Genomic DNA, 21,632 nt, shown 5'->3' on the forward strand with positions numbered 1-21,632 from the left:
TCATGGATTGAGCATCATATTAGGGAAGGACTTATTGAGGTGCAATATCGCTGCTCTTATATTTTAGGATAAGTCACTTAAATAATGGTAGGGCCTTGGAGGTGTGAACCTTCGTGGTATGATGTTTTGGATTTAGATTTTACATAATAAATAATAAAATTTAAAATTATTTTTTGTCTCGTACTACTTTTGTCATACTTGATCCAATGTTTTGATTTGGAAGAAGAAAATGAATATAAAAACATCCTAATATAATAAAAAAATTAAATTTGAATCTTAATTTTTTTCTATGCATATATATATATATATATATATATATATAGTTGAAGAAAACATAATATCACAAAATAGTGATAGCTCGGAACAAGAGCTTAAGCATGAATAACGTCATCGAATAATTGTAAGGAGCTTCTAGAAGGTGAAAAGCATATTCATATTTGAAATGATCAAAGAGATGAGATAAATACTTGTCTTATCTTGACTTTTATTACTTTCATTATTTTTTATTTATTTTTTAGCTACCTTGACTTACAAGATGATTGACATTTCTAGAATGTAAATTGATAAAAACAAATATGAGTGATTGAAGAAAAAGTGTATTGAAGAAATATGTGTACATGATATTTTATTTGTATATTTTATGCTGTGGAATTATAAAAATAAAATAAAAAAAATAATGTAAAGTACAATTAATGGAGTGATTAAAGTATAATAAAAGGTGAACATATATGTACACCCCTTTTTTAAACCCAAGTGCTTTTTTTTTTTTCTTTCTTCTCTTTTTATTTTTTTTTACCACCCAAGAGGAGTTGGAGAGCATTTCATTTGAAGTGGGGGACAGCTTCTACAAGCTCCATGCATGGATGTGTAGCAAGGACCACCACCTTGCCATGGTGGTGGTTGAGAGAGGGACATCTCTGGAACGAGGGGAATGATGGCTGGGACATAGAGCTTCATAGGATGACGGTTGAAGCAGGGGAGTTGGTGGTGACGTCTTGGCTTAATCGTGAGCAAGGGAGCCGGTAGAAGCTTGCATGAAAAGGGTAGGTCTGGGCAAGACACAAGGAGGGAAAGCATTTTTTTTTTTTTTTTTTGGGGTTATAGAGGAGAGCTAGGGGAAGAAAAATATTTTGAGCTAAGGAAGGAGATGAGTATTTTTTTTAGGGAATGACAATTTTTCTAGGAAAAAAACAAAAATGAGATGTGAAATAGAGAGGAGGGTATGTGAGGTTGTGGAGAGTTTGGAAGCAAGAAGAAAGTAGGAGAGAAAAATAAAATAAAATAAGAGAGGTTTGAAAAAAAAAAAAATTGGTGACAGCTTGGGGATTTGAGAGAGCTTGGGGAGAGGGGGTCTGGGGAGATTTTGGAGAAAGCGAAAAACAAAGCTTGAAGACAAGTAAATCTGGTTCGAGGAAACACTCCAGGTATGTTCATTGTGAACCATGTATTTTCTCATTTTGGATACTATTCTGCTGGATGTCTCTATGGATTTATGCATCATTCATATACCTATGTTGTTGGTTTTTCCTTTGTTTCCTTGATTTGGCTAGAAAAACGGGTGAGGTTCTTTATCATTTTTACTATGGGTCATCTAAGGATTGGCTTCATTGTTGCTTTGAATCTGTTCATGATTTTCTTTTCTAGCAACATGAGCACATGGCCATTTCTTTTTCCTATTTTTTAGTTTGTCGCTAAGCTCTCTCTACATTCGAGTTGTCATCCCCTTCCTATTTGCCTCATCATACGTCTTCAAACACCACCTAGCTTCGGTCAACATGCTACCCATTTTCACCACCTTCCCACCTTTCTAATCTACCATTCCCATCATCATTGCCCGAGATAACCCTAGTATACCCATAGCCACAATCCAACTGGTAGTTCATGCATGGCGCTACTTCCACTCAACATGAAAAGGAGTCCCATGGTTTGGTGCATCAAGTCACCACATGTTTTGATAAAAAAAAAAAATTAAAAATCAGATATTGCTCACCTTATCATAGAAGTTGAGGATTTAATATTGGAAGATGAATTTTGGGGACAACACATCAAGATGATGATCGAAGAATCATGTCATGCAAATCCAACAGTCCTGGTTCCTCATTGGCCTTTCTTTGACGATCTTACTATTGATATGTTTTTCCCGTATCCGGTAAGTGGTGTCTTCGCTAACTCTAACGCCAATGCTAACGATCTTCAGGGCGGTGACTGTAGGGACTTTTCCCCCTGATGACACGTGGCACACATTTCCCGATGACACGTGGCACGCATTCTTATCCAGATTAACCCCATCCGGATCTTCCCAAGAGTATACTTGGCGCGCTTCTCCTATCCAGACTTCCTCAGGGAGAGGCACACGACACTTACAAACATCACATCCGGACGACCACCATATCACATTCGGACAACCGACATATCCTATCCGGATATGTTTGCCCGGAATCATTGACTGAAGTAAGCAAGTCTTGCACGTCATTCCAACAGCCTGCCATGGCCGACGTTCCGCCACCTGCAGAGTGAAAGGACAGGAATGAAGTGACGACAAGTCACTTCCCGCGATCTCTGACAGCCGCGGCGCCTCCCACGTCTCTGTCAGCCGCCCGTAAGGTGATGATGGCCCTGCCACCACCTAGAGGTATCATTACAAGCCAAAATATCCTCCTACCATTAAAGAGGGAAACAAAGCTTCTGATACTATATATATGGACCCTCATACAAGGAGGAGGGTAAGTTTTCAATACTTAGTAAGAGACCAACTGATTATTCTCTCTAACCATGGCTAACAAAACCATCGGAGAGTGTGTCCGGACACCCTGTCCGGATGCCTTTTGTAGGAGCGACTGAACCAGGAATCTATATTGGTTGGGATTGTGCGTCCATCCATTTGGCAACTATGTGGATCACCAGGGACGTGAGGCTTCAACATTGGCGCCGTCTGTGGGAAAATTTCGATGATTCAGTCACCGGCAAAGATGGTCACACCTTCCAGAAGCCATTCATCTGCTAGAGGAGAGGAAGATAATGCTGAATGGCGCCAAGCCATCGAAAGAAGACAGTTAGCAAGCGAGCGACAATTGCAAGCTCTCCTCTAGGAGACAATAAGATTAAGAGAAGAAAACGTTGTATTGCGTATCCAACCTTTATCGACGGGGCCTCCCCGTCGTCAGCATTCAAGAGGCCAAGTAGCCAACTCAAGGCCTCACCCAGAGTCGATATACCCCGGCACAGCGGGCGCAATCCCTGAAACATGCAACGTTGGGCCATGTGAGCCACACACGCCCATGCCTCGAGCTCCCCGTGACGAAAGCTCAGACTCTACTTGTTTCTCATCTAAGAGACAACGTGACAGAAGATCCCAATTGTCGGGCGCGATGCGTGCGAGACTGGGCCCCTATGAGCCTGGCAGGCCAAGGCCGCTAATAGCCACCACATGGGGAGTGCACCATGATCCTGCGGTCACCCCTATGCCACAGAACGTTCTCCCGCACCGTGACTCCTTGATCATCCCTATAGTGCAGAATGTTCCCCCGCACCAAGTGGTACGACAAGCTGGGAGAAATCTCCCAAACAAGCCACTCATTGGCTCCATCAGCAAAAGGCTGGACAACATACTCTCCACGCCTTTTTGCTCTCATATCATTCATTACGAGCCCCCAAGGGGATTCCTCGTACCCAAATTCTCCATGTACGATGGGTCCAGCGACCCCTTCGACCATATCATGCATTATCGACAGCTCATGACTCTCGATATAGGCAACGACGTTTTACTATGCAAAGTATTCCCCGTCAGCCTACAAGGGCAGGCCCTCTCATGGTTTCATCGCCTATCTCCTAACTCTGTTGATAATTTCAGAGACCTATCGGAAGTCTTCGTGGGACAATACCTATGCTCCGCTCGGCATAAACAGAACATCAGCACCTTGCAAAACATAAAAATGAAGGATAATGAGTCCTTGAGGGAATTCGTGAAGCGGTTTGGTCAGGCCGTCCTACAGGTGGAGGCTTGCAGTATGGATGCGGTCCTACAGATCTTCAAGCGAAGCATCTGTCCAGGCACCCCATTTTTCGAATCTATAGTGATTCCCAACTTGTGGTAAGGCACGTCCATAACGAATACGAAGCTAAAGATGAACGCATGACGCGATACTTAACCAAAGTAAGGGATGTCTTACAACGCTTCACTGAATGGACAATCGAAAAAATCAGGCGAACGGAAAATGGGCGTGCAGATGCTCTGGCAGGCATAACCGCTTCCCTCCCCATCAAAGAAGCCATATTATTGCCTATATATGTCCAAGCCAACCCTTCCGTCGTGGAAGCCTCCACTTGCAATACCATTGAGGCAAACCAAACAGACGACAAAGGCTGGATGGAAGTCATCATAGAATATCTCCGGACAGGCACCTTACCCGAAGAACCCAAGCAGGCACACAAGATCCGGGTGCAAGCCGCCCGCTTCACCTTGATTGGGGGGCACCTGTATAAGCGATCCTTTATAGGTCCCTACCTCAGATGCCTAAACAACTCAGAGGTACTGTATGTATTAGTGGAGTTGCATGAGGGGGTATGTGGAAATCATTCTGGTGGTCGATCCCTGGTGCATAGAGCCCATTCGCAAGGGTATTATTGGCCCACGATGAAAAAGGATGCGGCAGCTTATGTTAAAAAATGTGACAAGTGTCAAAGGCATGCTCCCATACTGCATGTACCGTCAGAGACATTGAAATCAATTTCAGGACCCTGACCCTTCGCGCAGTGGAGCATGGACATAGTAGGACCTCTACCAGCCGCAGCCGTCCAGAAAAAATTCCTTCTCGTTGCCATAGATTATTTCAGTAAATGGGTGGAAGTTGAAACTTACGCTACCATCAAAGACAAGGATGTCACCAATTTCGTATGGAAAAACATCGTCTGCCGCTTTGGAATCTCCCAGATCATCATAGCGGACAATGGTCCATAGTTTGATAGCAAAAATTTCTGGAATTTCTGTTCGGAACTAAACATCCGAAATTCATACTCCACGCCGCGTTATCCTCAAAGTAATGGGCAAGCAGAGGCCACAAACAAGACTCTAATCACTACCTTGAAGAAAAGGCTCGAGCAAGCTAAAGGAAAATGGGTAGAGGAGCTACCCGGCGTCCTATGGGCTTATCGAACCACACCCGGACGTCTGACAGGAAACACTTCCTTCGCCCTCGCATACGGTATGAACGCAATCATTCCTACTGAAATAGGGCTACCCACTATCTGGACCGAGGCAGGAAGGCGGGATGATGCAAACGCAGAATTAGGAAGAAACTTGGACTGGGCAGACGAAGTAAGAGAAACTGCAACCATCCGGATGGCAGACTATCAACAAAAGGCATCATCTCATTACAATCGCAAAGTAAGACCCAGAAGCTTTAAAAATGGTACGCTGGTCCTTAGAAAAGTTTTTGAAAATACTGCTGATATCGGAGCAGGAAAGTTCCAAGCCAACTACGAAGGCCCCTATATAGTATTTAAGGCAAGTGAAAGTGGAGCTTATCATTTACAAAAGCTAGACGGAATCCCATTACTCAGACCATGGAATGTGTCCAATTTAAAGTAGTATTACCAATAAAAGAAAGAGACGAGTACAATTTGAATAAGTATGTTTTATTAATACTTATACAGATGTATACAGAGAGTTCTCCGGACTACAACACACAGGGAGAAGATAGCAGTAAAAAATCACAAAAAGAAAAAGCTCTCATTGGGAAGGCTTGCCGCGCAGCTTCTTCTCCTCACCCGGAGGAATCGAAGGGACGTCCCGCTTGATACCATGTTTTTTCATACAGCAACGGTAGTCGAAGAAATACATTTCGTCTACTTGCTTCTGGTAGTCCGCTTCGAGTTCCTCTCTCTCCGCAGCAAACTCGGCCTCTAACTTGCTTCTGGCTCTCTTATTGTTATTTCCTTTACAAAAGTTGAAGGGGGTGGTACAAACTTCTTCGGGGGAGTTGGGACTTTTATTTCTTTTCCTTTATTCAGAACCAGCTTCCTCTTCTTTTTCGCTCAAGCGTCAACAGGTGGAGAGGATGCGAGCCGTTTGTCACCAGGAGCCTTCCGCAAAAGACCTTCTTGCCTTTTCTTTTCCCGCTTATTGAGATGAGCTTTGCGTGACCGGGCGTCTGCCTTCCGCACCGCCGCGTAGAATGGAAGGTCTTTTAGAACAAAATGCTCCCCATCCACCACCTCTTTGGGCAGCCGCTTCGGGAGAATGTTCAGCACGTACAACTGGGGCTCCTGGGTGACCGAGCGGAGATTCCGAGCGGACAGAAGCGTTTCACAACTCCGCTCGGTCGCCGTAATCTCAAAAAGCCTGTTCAAATGATCGAACGAGGCTTTCTCCACCCATTCCACCTGTTTCCCCCTTTTATCCTGGCCTGCACTCAAGAAAGCAAAGTATGTCAGCCACCTAATAATGCTGACCTACACTCACAAACCACAGAAAGACAGGAAGTAATATAGTCATACCTGGGACCTTCAACGACTGGTTGGGAGCGAACGGTCTGTCCGGATGCACCGCCAAACCCGCCCATGAGCCCTTAACCAGCACATGTCCCTTGGCGACCCCCTTGGTCGAATCCGGAAGGCTGGTCACCAACTGTAGGGATGGGAGGCTGGCGACAAAACTGAAGATGTCGTTTTTCACCTTCTTAATTGAATAGATAAAGAGAATTTTCAGCAGCGAGAGGTCCAAATTGAACAACATGCCCAGAATGCTGCACCCCATTAGTACCCGGACCATGTTGGGATGAATATACGCTGAGGGAATTTGGGTGAAGTGAAGAAACTCTTTGAAAAGCGATGGGAGGGGGAATCGGAGCCCAGCATTGAATTGCTCCTTAGTAAAAACGATGGCATTGCCCTCAAAATTTTCAGTCAAGACGACCTCTCCATCCATAAGTTCAACAGACACACCGTTGGGGATGCAGAAGCACTCACGAAACTCCTTCACACTCAACTTATCCACAAACTTCTCGGCATGAGCATCGTCGGACGAGCCAGATGAGGTAGCTTCCTTGTTCGCAAACATTTTTAGCATAAGGAAGAAATGGAATCTACATGAGAGAAGGCCAACAGTCAAACACAGCAACCTAACCCTACAAGCTTAACTCTACCACAAAGAAAGATCGACAACCCACAAACAACACAGGAGGCCAACAGAAAACCTAAAACACAGACAAAAACCCTCCGAAAAAGAACCCTAGAAACCAATATCAACGCTCAGTCACAAGCAACTTGCCCAAGCAAGCAAAAAAACAACCAAACAAAGCAAACACAACAAGGAGAAGACAAGAATAGCGCACGTACCGAGTGTAAACTGGAAAAATAGGGTTGAAAACCGCAATGCAGTCACCGTCACGACGCGAATATTACCGGTAGAAAACCTTAGAGCTTCACTCAAAAACGAAGATACGGAGAAGGTAGAAGAGAAAGCACTAAACAGGAGAAAAACACAGAAGGAAAAATGCAAAGCGAGGGCTCAGTCTACTATTTATAGGAAGACAACCCCTCGGTAACCCAAACGCTCAGCTAAGTCATCATTGAAATGACACGCTACCTTAGAATACCTAGAGACGGCGGCTCATCATAAATACTCTTATCTCTCTTCGCCCCCGCTCGCCACATGGTCCAATGACCGCAAAAAAGCAAACTCAGTTTCAAAAAGCAATTATTTTTTAACCTGCCCATTCTGTTCGGGCAGAATCGACAAGTTAAAAAGGGGGCATTGTAGGGACCTCTCCCCCTGATGATACGTGGCACACATTTCTCGATGACACGTGGCACGTATTCTTATCCGGATTAACCCCATCCGGATCTTCCCAATAGTACACGTGGCGCACTTCTCCTATCCGGACTTCCTCAGGGAGAGGCACACGATACTCACAAACATCACATCCGGACGACCGCCATATCACATCCGGACAATCGACATATCTTATCCGGATATGTTTGCCCGGAATCATTGACTGAAGTAAACAAGTCTTACACGTCATTCCAACAGCCTGTCATGGCCCACGTTCCGCCACCTGCATAGTGAAAGGACAGGAATGAAGTGACAACAAGTCACTTCTCGCGATCTCTGACAGCCGCAACGCCTCCCACGTCTCTATCAGCCGCCCGTAGGGTGATAATGGCCCTGTCACCACCTAGAGGCATCATTACAAGCCAAAATATCCCCCTACCATTAAAGAGGGAAACAAAGCTTCTGATACTATATATATGGACCCTCATACAAGGAGGAGGGTAAGTTTTCAATACCTAGTAAGAGACCAACTGATTATTCTCTCTAACCATGGCTGACAAAACCATCGGAGGGTGTGTCCGGACACCCTGTCCGGATGCCTTTTGCAGGAGCGACTGAACCAGGAATCTATATTGGTTGGGATCGTGCGTCCATCCATTTGGCAACTACGTGGATCACCAGGGACGTGAGGCCTCAACAGTGACCACTCCCCATTTCTTCTTGAGGAGGCGTTGACGACACTACAATGTTACCTCCGGTCCAATGATGTTGATGTAGATTCGAACTCCGATATTTCTAATTGTGAGGCTGACATTCTGGTTGACGCGTTCTCATGCGATCAGTTTCGTATATTTGAGTTCAAACAGCGGAGGTGTGCACGTGGGAGGTCACATGATTGGATGGAGTGTCCATACGTGCATCCCGGGGAAAAATACTCACCAGAGAGACCTCGAAAGTTTCACTATACTGAGAGAGAGCGGAGCCAATTGACTCGGTTCCAGATGTGGTGAGAAATGAAGCCGTGTTTTGTGAGATTCTGATATGATCCTTGAGTCGATATAGAATGGGTTTATTTGGATCCTAGTTGTAGAGGTGTGAAGATTGAGAAATGTTGAGAAAATGCAAGTAGATTGAGAAAAAGTGTGGTTGAATTTATTTTTTATTTTTATTTTTTTTTTGGAATCCAAATCTTTGCATGGGATTATTGGAAAATCCAAGAGAAGGCTTTCCCTAGGTGAAATGGTGTCATCTGGTGTTGAGATAAGAGAAGAGGGAACTAAGGTGGCAATCTCTGTAGCATTTTCAATACGTGCACTCCACAAAATATCCAAAGTCCAATGCACATGCAGTAGCCATATGCCTTCTTTTAAAAAAAAAAAAAAAAAAAAAAACTTTTAATGTCAAAAGTTTTATTTCTTTATTCATTTTGTTTATTCTTTTTTTTTTTTTTCTATTCTCAAATAATTCTTTAAAATCTCCTAAAATTCCAAAGTTTCAAATTTATTTATTTATTGATTTTTTTTAAAATACCATTTTTGAAATAATCTTCTAAAATCTGATTTTAAATTTAGTTTACAAAACTTTAATTCCCGAAATTCAATTTTCCAAAACTCTAATTTTTAAATTTAATTCTTCAAAGTTCAATTCTTGAAATAATTTTCTAAGGTTCTAATTTTAAATATAATTTTCCAAGATTCAAAATCTTTAAATTTAATTTTCTGAAAATTCCAACATTCCAAATTTAATTTTTCAAAATTTCACCTTCAAATAAATTTTCAAAACTCCAATTTATTTCAAATCTAATTTTCAAAAAATTCCATTCTCAAATAATTCTTCAAAATTCCCTTTTCTTAAATTTAACTTTCAAATTTCCATTTTCAAATAATTTTTCGAAATTTCGATCCTCAAATTTAATTTTTTTAAAAAAAACTCTCATTCTCAAATAAGTTCTTTAAAATTCCAATTTCCAAAGTCCCAATTTTCACATTTATTTATTCAATCATTGTTATTTTATTATTATTATTTTTAAAATTTCATCTTTAAATAATTCTTCAAATTTCCAATTTCCAATTTGATTCACAATTTCCAAAATTCCAATTTTCACTTTTTTTATTTAATCATTATTATTTTACTTATTTATTATATTTATTTATTTATTTTTAAAATTCATTCTTTAAATAATTATTCAAAATTCCGATTTCCAGATTTGATTTCCAATTTCCAAAATTTCAATTTTCACATTTATTTATTTATTTATTATTATTATTATATTTATTTTTAAAATTTCATCTAAATAATTCTTCAAAATTCCAATTTCCTAATTTAATTTCCAATTTCCCAAAATTCCAATTTTCACATTTATTTATTTGATCATTATTATTTTCGTTATTATTATTATTTTATTTATCTATTTATTTATTTTTAAAATTTCATCTTTAAATAATTCTTTAAAATTTCGATTTCCAAATTTGATTCTAAATTTTCCAAATTCCAATTTTCACATTTATTTATTTAATCATTATTATTATTATTATTCTATTTATTTATTTATTTTTAAAATTATATTTTTAAATAATTCTTCAAAATTCCTATTTTCACATTTGTTTATTATTATTATTATTATTATTATTATTATTATTTTAAATACCATTTTCAAATAATTTCTTAAACTCCAATTCATGATTTAATTCTCAGAACTCCAATTCTCAAATAAGTTTCAAAATTCCAATTTCTTTCAAATTTAATTTCCAAAATTCTAATTCTTAAACTTAATATTTAAAACTCCATTTCTCAAATAATTTTCAAAATTCCAATTTCTTTCAAATTTAATTCCTAAAATTCAAATTCTTAAATTTAATCTTCAAAACACCAATTTTCAAATAATTTTTGAGCTTTCAATTTTCGAATAAATTTCAAAACTTTAGTTTTCTTTCAAATAATCTTGATTTCACTCTAGTTTTCAAATATTTCTTTAATTCTACCACTCTTCATCTTTCCTTAAGGTTCAGGGTCACCAAAAATCCTTTTTTTAATAAACTTGTTGCCTTTTTTCTTTTAGGCAAACACCTTCATAAATTTTTCTTTGATTTTAAAATAATTTTTATATTTCTCTTGATTTTTAAATAAGTAAGAATGAATTCTTCATAATTCCAAAATAATGGAATTTGTGAGATTAATTTATGCAAGATAAATTGGGCTTTGGTAGGGGCCCTACACATGAATTTTCTCTTTTAATTGTAAGTTGTTATACTTAATGAATGTTGTTTGATTTTTGTCTTGCTTTTTGATATGCATGTGATGATTTATACTTGAACTAACATTGTTTCCATAATAGCGCACTATTAATTGCTGCTAAGGTACGATCTCATTCCCACTTCACTTATTCTGATGCACGATTCACTTTATTATTTGATTATTTCACTGGTATCCTTTGATTTCCTCATCAATTGTCATATCTGCCTCACCTTATTTAGTAAAGACCCGTTTTTAAGGACTTAGAGGGGTGCTACGGTCTTTACCGTACCTTCCAGATAAGTAACCTGACCCTCGAACTCATATTTGGTTTCTCACAGATTGTCTTTTCCAAATAAGGAGTCACACTTAGGGTTTTCTTTCTCATTTTGTTTACCCTTTAAAAATAAAACAAAAATAAGTAGCGACTCCAAGTCATTTTCTAAACAATAAATCATTTTTCAAATAAAAAGCGAGTTCGCCAATGAGTGGAAGTGCATGAGCTGAAATATGGGGTCCACAATATACAATTTTTTTTCAAAGAAAAATAAAACCAATATCTTACCATTCAATCATAAGTATCCTCCTTATTAGACTTGGGCATGACATGGGTTCTCATAGGTTATGCTTAGTTCCCAAAAAGCACTAAGAAAAGTGTTAGAGTTTAGTGATCCGAATTCTATTTGGTTCAATCTAAAAAGAACCCAGTGCAACATATATAATGAAACTAAAATTATGAGATTTTTTAGGTGGTTTGTGGTGGTAACGAAGGGATTGGGCGTGAAATGCAATGATGTATAAGATTTAGGGTTATAGTGTTTATGTTTATATAATAGTCGCTTACATCTTTCCCATCTTGTACCATTTTTTGAAATAGTGAATTTTCTTCTCTTCTGCTCGTGGTTTTTCCTATCTGGAGTTTTGTATGTAAATTTGTGTGTTCTTATTTTATTTTGTTTCTTATTGTCTATTCTCATTATTTCATAAAAAAAGAAAAAAATATATTAAGAAAAATGAATTTTTCTTGTTTGATTTTATCAAGTATAATTAAAATTAGTAACAAATCTATATATTTTTAATTATTTAATCTTTATATAAAAAAGTTAAATAAGTAAAATGAGTTTGAAGTAATATATAAAATAATTTATTCATTTTAAATCTCTTTTTTTTTCATCGCATTTTCCCTTAAACTTTTCCAGAACCAAACATGACCATAGTAAAATGTTTTGCTCAATTTTTGAAACCAAAATTATCATCCTTAACAACCAAGTTAAAAACATTTCATTGAAAATAATTTTATTACAAAATTTAATCATTTAAAGTAATTTTCAAAATAACATTTATTAAATGCTTTGCTCAACAATAATTTTCTTGTTTCATTTTTTGATGAAACAAACAAATTTTGAATTTAGCTTGGTTATAAAGCAAAATATTTAGAATGAGCTATTTTAAGTAACTCTTATGTTCTATTTTTATTTGTATCTTATTTTTATTTTAATATATATATTTTTTTGTTCCTTAATAGTATAAGAATCAACTACAAGTGTATGTTAGGGAATAAATTGGCAATGACTAAATTAATAAAAGACAGAATGTAAATAATTTTAATTAGAAAATAAAAAAAGTTGAATTTAAAATTAATTATATTCTAAAAAAAATAAAACCCTTCTTCACCATACATAAACAAGAAAGCCTCAAATCCACATCATAAAAAACACCATCTTCTTTAGTAGAGTTTCTCAAGAGTATACTTGAAAAGGGGCCTCTCTCTCTCATATCAGTAAACAAAAATAGGGTCCACCTCAATATAAAACATCAAAATAGTAACCATCACATGCATAAAAACAAGCATTCAACTCTACAACATGAACACATGAAATAAAAAAAGAAAAATTGGAACTTTACCAGTTAGTAGTTGGTTGAGTTTCAAAGAACAAACAATTAATTTTTAAAAATGAACACACAAAGTAAAAAATAAAAAATGAAATTTTAAGAATTTGGAGTGGAGTTTTGAGGAATTCACTTCACTCTACCAAATGAACACACACAAATAAAAAAAAAAGAAAAAAAAAAGAAAAATTAATGTCTTACTTGTTTACTAGTGGAGTAATCCAACACTAAGAGGTTTATTAGTCTAAGAAGGTGGATTTGCCCATTACTCCAAGTAAGCTCCTCCTTATCATAACACAATGAATACATACAAGTTGATTTTTGTCATTATTAGTTCGATATAATGTTCCATATAAAGATGAAGTGGAAGATAATCACCCTTTATCGATTGTCCCCCACTTGTCAAAGAATCTAATAGTCATAAGCAATCAATGCAATTAGGTTCTAACAAAGGATCCTTCCACTAAAAGATAAACTAACAATCATAAATCAATACAATTAATAACCATTAAAAGCAGAACAAATGTCAAGCAAATTCCATATTAATAGAAAATGTAAGGATATCACCATTATGGCCCTCTCGAAATAGCTAGAAAATGATGACTACTCTTCAAGCCAAATAAGTGAAACAAAATTTATACTTTTCTCTCTATTTGTTAACTTGCTTTTCAAACATGGTTTACTTGACTATTGGAGAGGAGTTGATTTGATTGACCTCTCCTCCTCCAACATGATTGGTTATGCAGATATGCAACAAGATGAGGAATTCCAAAGGTTGCCCAAAGCAGAAAAGGGATGCAACAAATTGACATTGCTAATGGGAAATAAAAGTAAAATTTGCTAGTTCATTCAATTGATTCAGTCATGGTCCAAACTCAAAGAATAACAAGTATCCTCATGATGAAGCCTTAGTATTGCTGATTCAAGAATAGATGCAAGAAATGAAAGAAGACTTGAGAAAGAAAGAGGAAAGACAATGTGATAACCTGAATAACTAAATAAGCATAAGAAAAAGCTTGCTTGAAAAAAATGCTCATCTTTGGGTAGAGTTGTGTGAAGTTAGTTAGCACCATAGCCTTCCTAGACCATAGTTACCCCATGACAATTGGGTAAGAAGTTGCACCCATAAATAGGAATCAACTCATTCAAAGCAAATGCAATAAAGTCCAACACCTCCAAAAGACGAGTAGGCACTTAATAGACATAATTGATAAATCTTACTCAATGTTCATGACCTATGAAGCCCATTTAGTATTAGGTTATTCACAAAATCTCTTTCATACCCCATAATGTTAGCCTTGGATTCAACAATGGCTAAGTCAACCTTAAGGAAGCTTACTCAACCACTAAGGGGGTTGAACTCATCTTGTAAAGCTTGTATATCATTTTAAGTAGTGGAAAGTATGACCTCAATAACGATCAACTTTTCTTCTTTCTCTTGTAAAAGCTCTTTACTCTCCAACTCCATTTCATCACCAAGATCATCTTATCAGCCTAGGCTCGAAGTAAACTCTCCCTGAATAGACTATGATAAAACTTTTGATGTTCTTTTATTATCATTCTTAATACCCTTATTTTGTATCACTTTCCCTATGATGGTCAAAATAATCATATAAGCTTGCATGACCAAATACAACTAACTTCAAAACGAAGAAAACACAATGAATATTTAATAAACAAACCTTAGAATAATACTAACAATTTTAATAACAAAATTTAGAAAAACAACTATCTAGGAGACAAAAAATTTGATCAAGTACCATCCCTAATGAAAGAACTTGCCTTTAGGGCGGTTTAAGGGTCAACCCCTAAACAAGAGGGAATAATGCGATGAATAGTTGTTAGGAGCAAAGGTTAGAACAACTACCCTAATTTTCAAGACAATTAATTCGACCACCAAACAACATTCGTTGTTGATAGAAATGAGGTCAATGCCAAACTCAATCATCTCATCAACACCCAATGGAGATTTTAGAGTTTGAGACCGTTGTTCGAACTTTTCCTAAAACGGGATGGTATAGGAAAGCTTGCCTAGAATTAAAAACCCTAGGAAAACTAGAATAAGGGTATGACTATATGACCAATTTCTTATTAGCAGAAGCATCCTTAAAGGGAGTATTTTGAATGGGAATTGGAACAAATTCTACAAGCATATTTGTGTATTGGAAATTCCGAGTCAAAATTCCCATTATGTTTTTCTTAATTCATACCTTGATATCCTCACTTGGTCTCTTGCCTTTTCAAAAATGTTCGTGGTTGAAGATGGCTCAAGGAGATTGTAAGTACTTTTGACGTGTTGGATGATGGCAAACACTGATCAACCATATTTTAAACTCTTATCATTTTATTAAAAAATAGAGTGGTTGCTCAAGGAGCGTAAAATATAGTATTGAAATCATTTAGATCGATTTCTTATCAATCGGACTTAATGGAAACAATCTCCATTATACCCAACTCTTTCTTATGCTTGTTTGATCGATCAAACTTTAATTACATTTGCATTCTTTCAATTTTTTTCAAGTGACTCTCAATTGTTAGGTGGGTTTTAAAACCCTAATCTTCATGGCTTCTCTTGAGAAAACCCTTTTTGAGTTTCAAGTTTCTTATATATTTTGGAGGTATTGGTTTGAAAGAAAATTTTATGGGTTTTATGTTGAAAATAATTTTTAAGTGAGAAATTTTCTTTCAAAATAGGTTGATTCAATCTTCATCCCTACTCTCATATTCAACATATTTAGGGTAAAACCAAAATTTTTCTTATGTTGATTCAAGAAGAGGTTGAGATCAAATTTGGTGTAGGTTCCAAGTGTGTTCTAAAAGAATAAATTGGGTAGCTAAAGTTTAAAAGTTCTAGGTAAGTGGTCTAAAAGAGGATTGAAGGCTTGGGATAGGTAAACCCATGTACTCAGTTAATTTTCTTCATAGTGGCGATTTGATCACCTGAGGCCTATGGTTTTTTATCTCTTCAGAAAATTTTCATGTTAAAATATTGGTGTCTTTGTTTCTCTATTCTATCTCACTTGTGATTAGCTTTTCACTGGCTTATGAAATCTCCATTGATTTATTTTGTTAAGAGATTGAGGTTATGAGTTGAAATTAGATCATTTGGCGGCTTTGAATGAGAATAAAATATTTGTTTTAGTTTTGATGCTAATGGACATGTGAAAATGTGAATTTGAGTTGAAATATATTTGAGTTGCTAAAATATTTTATATATCTTGGTTGGGGAATATTAATTCATTTGCATGTAATTTGTTTTGACTATTTTGTCGGGAGAGTGTTAGTGCATCCATGTTGTTTGTGTGCTTTGCTTACTTATTGGTAGGATTGAAAAAGAAAAAGAAAACAATTGAAAATCAGAGGAGTATTTAGCAGTTATGTATACTATCTCAAATTATTTTTAAAACACCTATTCACCCCCTCAAGTATTATTCATAGGTGAGATTCATCTTCAGGTTCTCTTAACTATCCCATCGACCTTGATGGAGGGACATCAACTTAAAGCCTAGATTCAGCCAAACATGTGCCCTTAATTGAGGATGAGAATTATCAATCTCAAGGGAAAACTCCAATATTAACTTAATTCGATTGCCCCTAACTGGTGAAGCTTGAATTTTGGCTTCCTTATGGTCAAACAACAACTACATAGAAGATGATCCCTTCTTAGACTTCCTTTTAGGTTGTAGAGAATTGTAGCAAGCAAACAACCTCTTTCTTGGGGGAGGCATTGAAATACTTAATGCCTCCAACAAATTTGGAATGGACGTATTAATGTCTATTTATGGCATCCCTCTAAAATACCAAACCACATAGTCGTCAAAGAGGTAAGGAGGAGACGACATTTGAACAAAGGTCTTAATATTCTAGTGGAGAAACACCATGAATTCCCCATCAAAACATGCTCTAGTGAATATAGAGATGAACCAACCTCATCAAACCAAAGTTAATCTAAAACATTAGTATAATAAGGGCCTCCAAAGTCAATCACCGTGACCATCCTGTAATACTACTTACATGACAAACAAGTCACTTGGTAACCCTTAGACTCTACAAAGAACATCAAGTAAATTAATAAGGATCGTCAAGCAAAACCAAATAGAAGAAAATGAGTCAAAACATGTCTACCAATGAGATATTTAGTGACCTCCCTATTACTATTTATAATGGTCGACTCCTTTCGTTATATATATTGTCCACTACGTGCCTAATGGTCTTCACAAATTTAAATGCGTCTACATAGCTAACAGAAGCCTAGTACACATATAGTATTAGAAACTTTTTTCTTTAACAAGATATCATATGTTAATTTGTATTTTTAGTGGAAGCCTCAAAAAGCAAAGGGTGAACTTTTTATTTTTATATCAAATAACAAATCATATGATAACTAATTTTTTTTATATACTAGATGGATGAAAATGCAAATGATGAACTGTTTGTGCTTTATTAATTTTATTCTGAAAAACTAAAATTTATTGTACAAATGGTTTAAGTGACTCTAAAATAAAATAAATATAACTAAAAAAAATGAAAATTAGTGTTTTTATGTTATTTATATACAATGGATTTGTAAAATAAATTATCATTTTATTTTCATTAAATAAGTAAGTGTTGTTTGGATATATTTTCTATATTTAATTTGTATACACTTTCTATTTTTTATTTTTAAAATTACAAATAATAATAAAATTTATATAAAATGTAAGAAGTATTAAAAGTTTATATTGAAAAGTAATAATTTTAAAAAATATTTAAGAAAATTGAAGTATATATATATAAATTACTACTTCAACTTTTAAAATTTTTTTAAGTAATTTTTAAAAGTATAACAGAAAGTATATCCAAATGGACACGAAATTAATGACCTAAGAAAGGGGGTATTTGGGCTCTGTTGTGGCTCAACCTTAACCCAATTGGCTTGCATTGAACCCATAGTCTAAACTTTCAGCCCAAGTTCCTTTTTCTGACCAAGTTGGGTCAAATTCTTCCCAACCGTTTGCAAGCCCATTTCACAACTACCCAAACGAGCCCAATTATTGCACTGTTAGTGTCCAAATAAAAATTTCCTCTACTTTACAAAGTTTTTCCAATAAATTGAAAATTTTAGAAGATCAAACCATTTAGTTCATTTTTACTAGGTTTTATTTATATTTTAATATTTTTCATAATAAATTAATAAAAATTAAGATTATTTTTTCAAGTAAGGATGATCATCTTTTACATGACTTGTAAGCACCATTCAGGTGACTCCATTGTGAAGCACTATTCAAGTGATTCCATTGTGATTCAATTCATATATGAATCATAGTTATAAATTTTTAAAAAGTCATTTAAAAAAGATTAAGGTAGCATTTTTTTTAAACCTAAATTTAGTATTAAGTACTGAATTGTTTACTTTTTTTTAATTTAAATTTAATTTATCTTTTTTAGGGTTAAATACACTTTATCTCTTCAACTTTTGGCGTATTTTACACTTTGTCCCCTGACATTCAAAACCCGATATTTTGTCCGTTAAACTTATTAAATACTAACATTTTGCCCTTAATTATCATGAAATTATAAAATAGATTGATATTTTTCATATTTCAATTCAAACACTAGTATGAAATTGGGTAAAAACAACTTTAAATTAATTTCATTGAAGTGAAATTTCTCAAATGCCTTCAAAATATAGTGGCTGTTAATTTTGAAATTTTATTTTAGAGGGATACTCATATGACTATTCATGATTTTCGCATACAATTATGAAGTGGGACAACTTTAAACTTCGATAATAGATGTTTTTCTTTACAATTCAATTGTTTTTCTTTGTATTTTAGCATTTTTTTTATTTAAAAAACTATTTATCAACTTTTAAATCCCTGATGGGGGGAGGGGAAGTGTTGCATTTTAATAAATTTGGGGTGCAAAGTATTGAGTTTTGAATGTGGGTGGGTAAAGTGTAAAATACATCAAAAATTGAGGGGATAAAATGTATTTAACTTTTGTTTTTTAAATTTATCACTTTTGTTCAAACAATTTTCTCTTAATGGAAAACTATGAATTTTTATTTTTTTAAAATTTATTTTTATTTTAAATCTTAAAACAATTTATTTTAAAACTTGAGTTAAAAAATAAACAACCCCTGAGTTTCTTATATCCATTTTATTATTTTTAAGACAATACGTTTTAAGTGTATTTATAATTCATGTGAATTCAAATTATTGAATAATTTAATTAAGTCATAATTTTACTGGAAGGATGTTAATTATGTTAAAATAATATACAAAGAAATAAAATGTTCTTCACAATTAAATATATTTATTAATATTTATGTCATATTATCCCAATAATAAATTACTTGTTTTAATATCAAAGAAATCTAGCTCAATTATTAATTATGTTCATTTTTTTAGATTTTTTTATTTATCTACTTTGAGATATCTAGGATGTATATATATTATTTTAGGTAGTAATTAAGGTCCTCTTTGGTAAATGTTTTTTAAAATAGTTTTAAAAAATAATTTTTGAAAACAATTTTTAAAAAATGTTCTCTAATGTTTTGTAACATAAAAGTCTATTTAAAAATCTAAAATGTTTTAAACTTATTTTTAATATTTTTAAATATATTTTTTTTAAAAAATTATATCTAGTGTTTTATTTTTTAATTATTTTATATGTCTATAGAATTATTTTTTATAACAGTCTCTTAGAAAATAAGTGAAAACAACATAAAACAATTAAAAGTTGTTATCTAAAAACTTTTTTTTTTTAATATTCTTAAGAATAAAAAATAAAAAATAGTTTTTTAATTACCAAACAGAAAATTGTTTTAAAAAATACTTGTCAAACAGACTTTAATGCATTCATGTTTTTTTTTTTTTTAATTAAATTTTTTGAATAAAAGTAAAATATATAAGGTATAAATTTACTTGATATTTTTTAAAAATTTAAAATTTAAGGTTTAATTTTTTTAAAAAATAATTTTTAAAAACATCAAATTTTCAGTGTAAGTTTCAAAGGATATTTATTGATGATTTTTTTTTGTTTTTATAATAATATTTTCTTTTGATTCAAGCATATATTTTGACATATAAGGAGGAATTTAAAATCTTTCTAAAATGAAAAACTCTATTAATAAAATTATTTGAACAAATGCCGAATTTAAACTCTAGAAACCATACTTTTAAATTTTAGATTCCAATAAAATTGGTTTAAGAATGCAATCAAATTAGTATTGTTTGGTCCACATGGAAGAATAATTTTAAATTTTATTTACCCTTTGTAATTTTTGAGCTAAATATACTTAATCATATTTTATCAAATAGCTTCTTTATTTTCAATCAAAGGGAAATAAGTGTGAATAAATATGGATGAATTTTCATTCTTTCAATCTCATTTTTAGAGAAAATTAATGTACTTGATAGGATAAAAGAGACTATGGATATTTGTAATATAAATTCAATGAATAAATATTACCACAACAAATGTTAGAGTTAACCAAACAAGAATAGACAAACTCCCCTATTTCCAAACTTCAATTCATAACCATAAGAATCAAGTCTTGGAATTGCAATTAGGTTTCTAGTAAAAACAAGAACACAAATTGTATTTATTAAATCCATAACAAAATCAACATCTAAAATCAAACACATAGTGCCAACAACCTCAATTTCTACTTTTGTTTCATTTCCCAGAGTAATGACTCGCTTTCCTTTTCATACTCTCTTGTCTATAACTTATAAGGTATCCCTATAATGAATTTTGTATGTGAATGTTTGCACTAGTATCAATCTACCAAGAGTTTGGTAGTATATTAGCTAAATATGATTCATAATAAATTGAGCATTGGGTTTTACCTTTCTTTTCCAATCAACACTTAAAACTAAAATAATACCTCCTTTTATGACCTTTCTTGTGGCAAAACTGACATCCCATCTTATTTTCATCTTTTTTGCCCATTGTAAGATGCATCATTATCTTGCTTGTTTTTTTTACCTATGTTGTTCTTAAACGATTTTTTTAATTGAACCTGCCATAGTAAGATTAGCCACATTAGGCTTTTCTACTTTAAGTCTCTCTTCTTATTGAATACTGATTGGAGCCAACATATGTGCTTCAATGATACATATATGATATGATTTATGCAATAAGCTCAAATCATCAAACCTAACCTAAATTGATGCTAAGACCCTAGTAATGAATCTAACTTCTATTTCAAGCCTAATTATAGGTTTAAGGGATGAAAAAAAATGCTAAGTGCAACAATCATTCTCAACCAAGGAAGTAGAAGGGATCAAATATGCATAAATGAAAGACTTGGGGCTTATGAATCATAAAAAGTCTAAGCAGGGGTGAAATAAGTGAGTCATGGGCATGAAATGTAGCAATGAATGTTATGGAGAGAGTTAAGGAGCAAGAAACCATATAGGAAGAAGTTTTAAGGACATGTTTCCAAGTTCAAATGAAGATTTAGTTCAAATAGAAGCAATTGCAGCACATTTGAATTTGCACTAAATTATGGGCTACTTCTTGAAGGCCTTTTTGGGTAAGATACATATCTTTTTTAAGTTCAAGAAGTCTGAAGTCCAACAATTAATACGATGCATAAATCAAATGTAAAATGAGGAAGGTGTGACCATTAGAATACAACTACACAAAATAGATAGAAGCTGAATTCAAAATTCAATAGAATTTCAAATTCACCTTTGAATGGTAGAACTTGAGTTCAAAATTTTTAAACTCAACATCTAAATTTTGAGAT

General features: G+C 34.3%; 1 protein-coding gene across 1 annotated transcript in view; it reads left to right on the top strand.

Annotated features, from left to right (window-relative positions):
* LOC117911318 overlaps positions 1-21,632 on the top strand; it is a 63,573-nt gene that overhangs the window by 41,229 nt on the left and 712 nt on the right. The gene's annotated exons all lie outside the window — the stretch shown is intronic.

This window comes from Vitis riparia, chromosome 3, assembly GCF_004353265.1.
Source record: "Vitis riparia cultivar Riparia Gloire de Montpellier isolate 1030 chromosome 3, EGFV_Vit.rip_1.0, whole genome shotgun sequence".
Classification (NCBI taxonomy): Eukaryota; Viridiplantae; Streptophyta; class Magnoliopsida; order Vitales; family Vitaceae; genus Vitis; species Vitis riparia.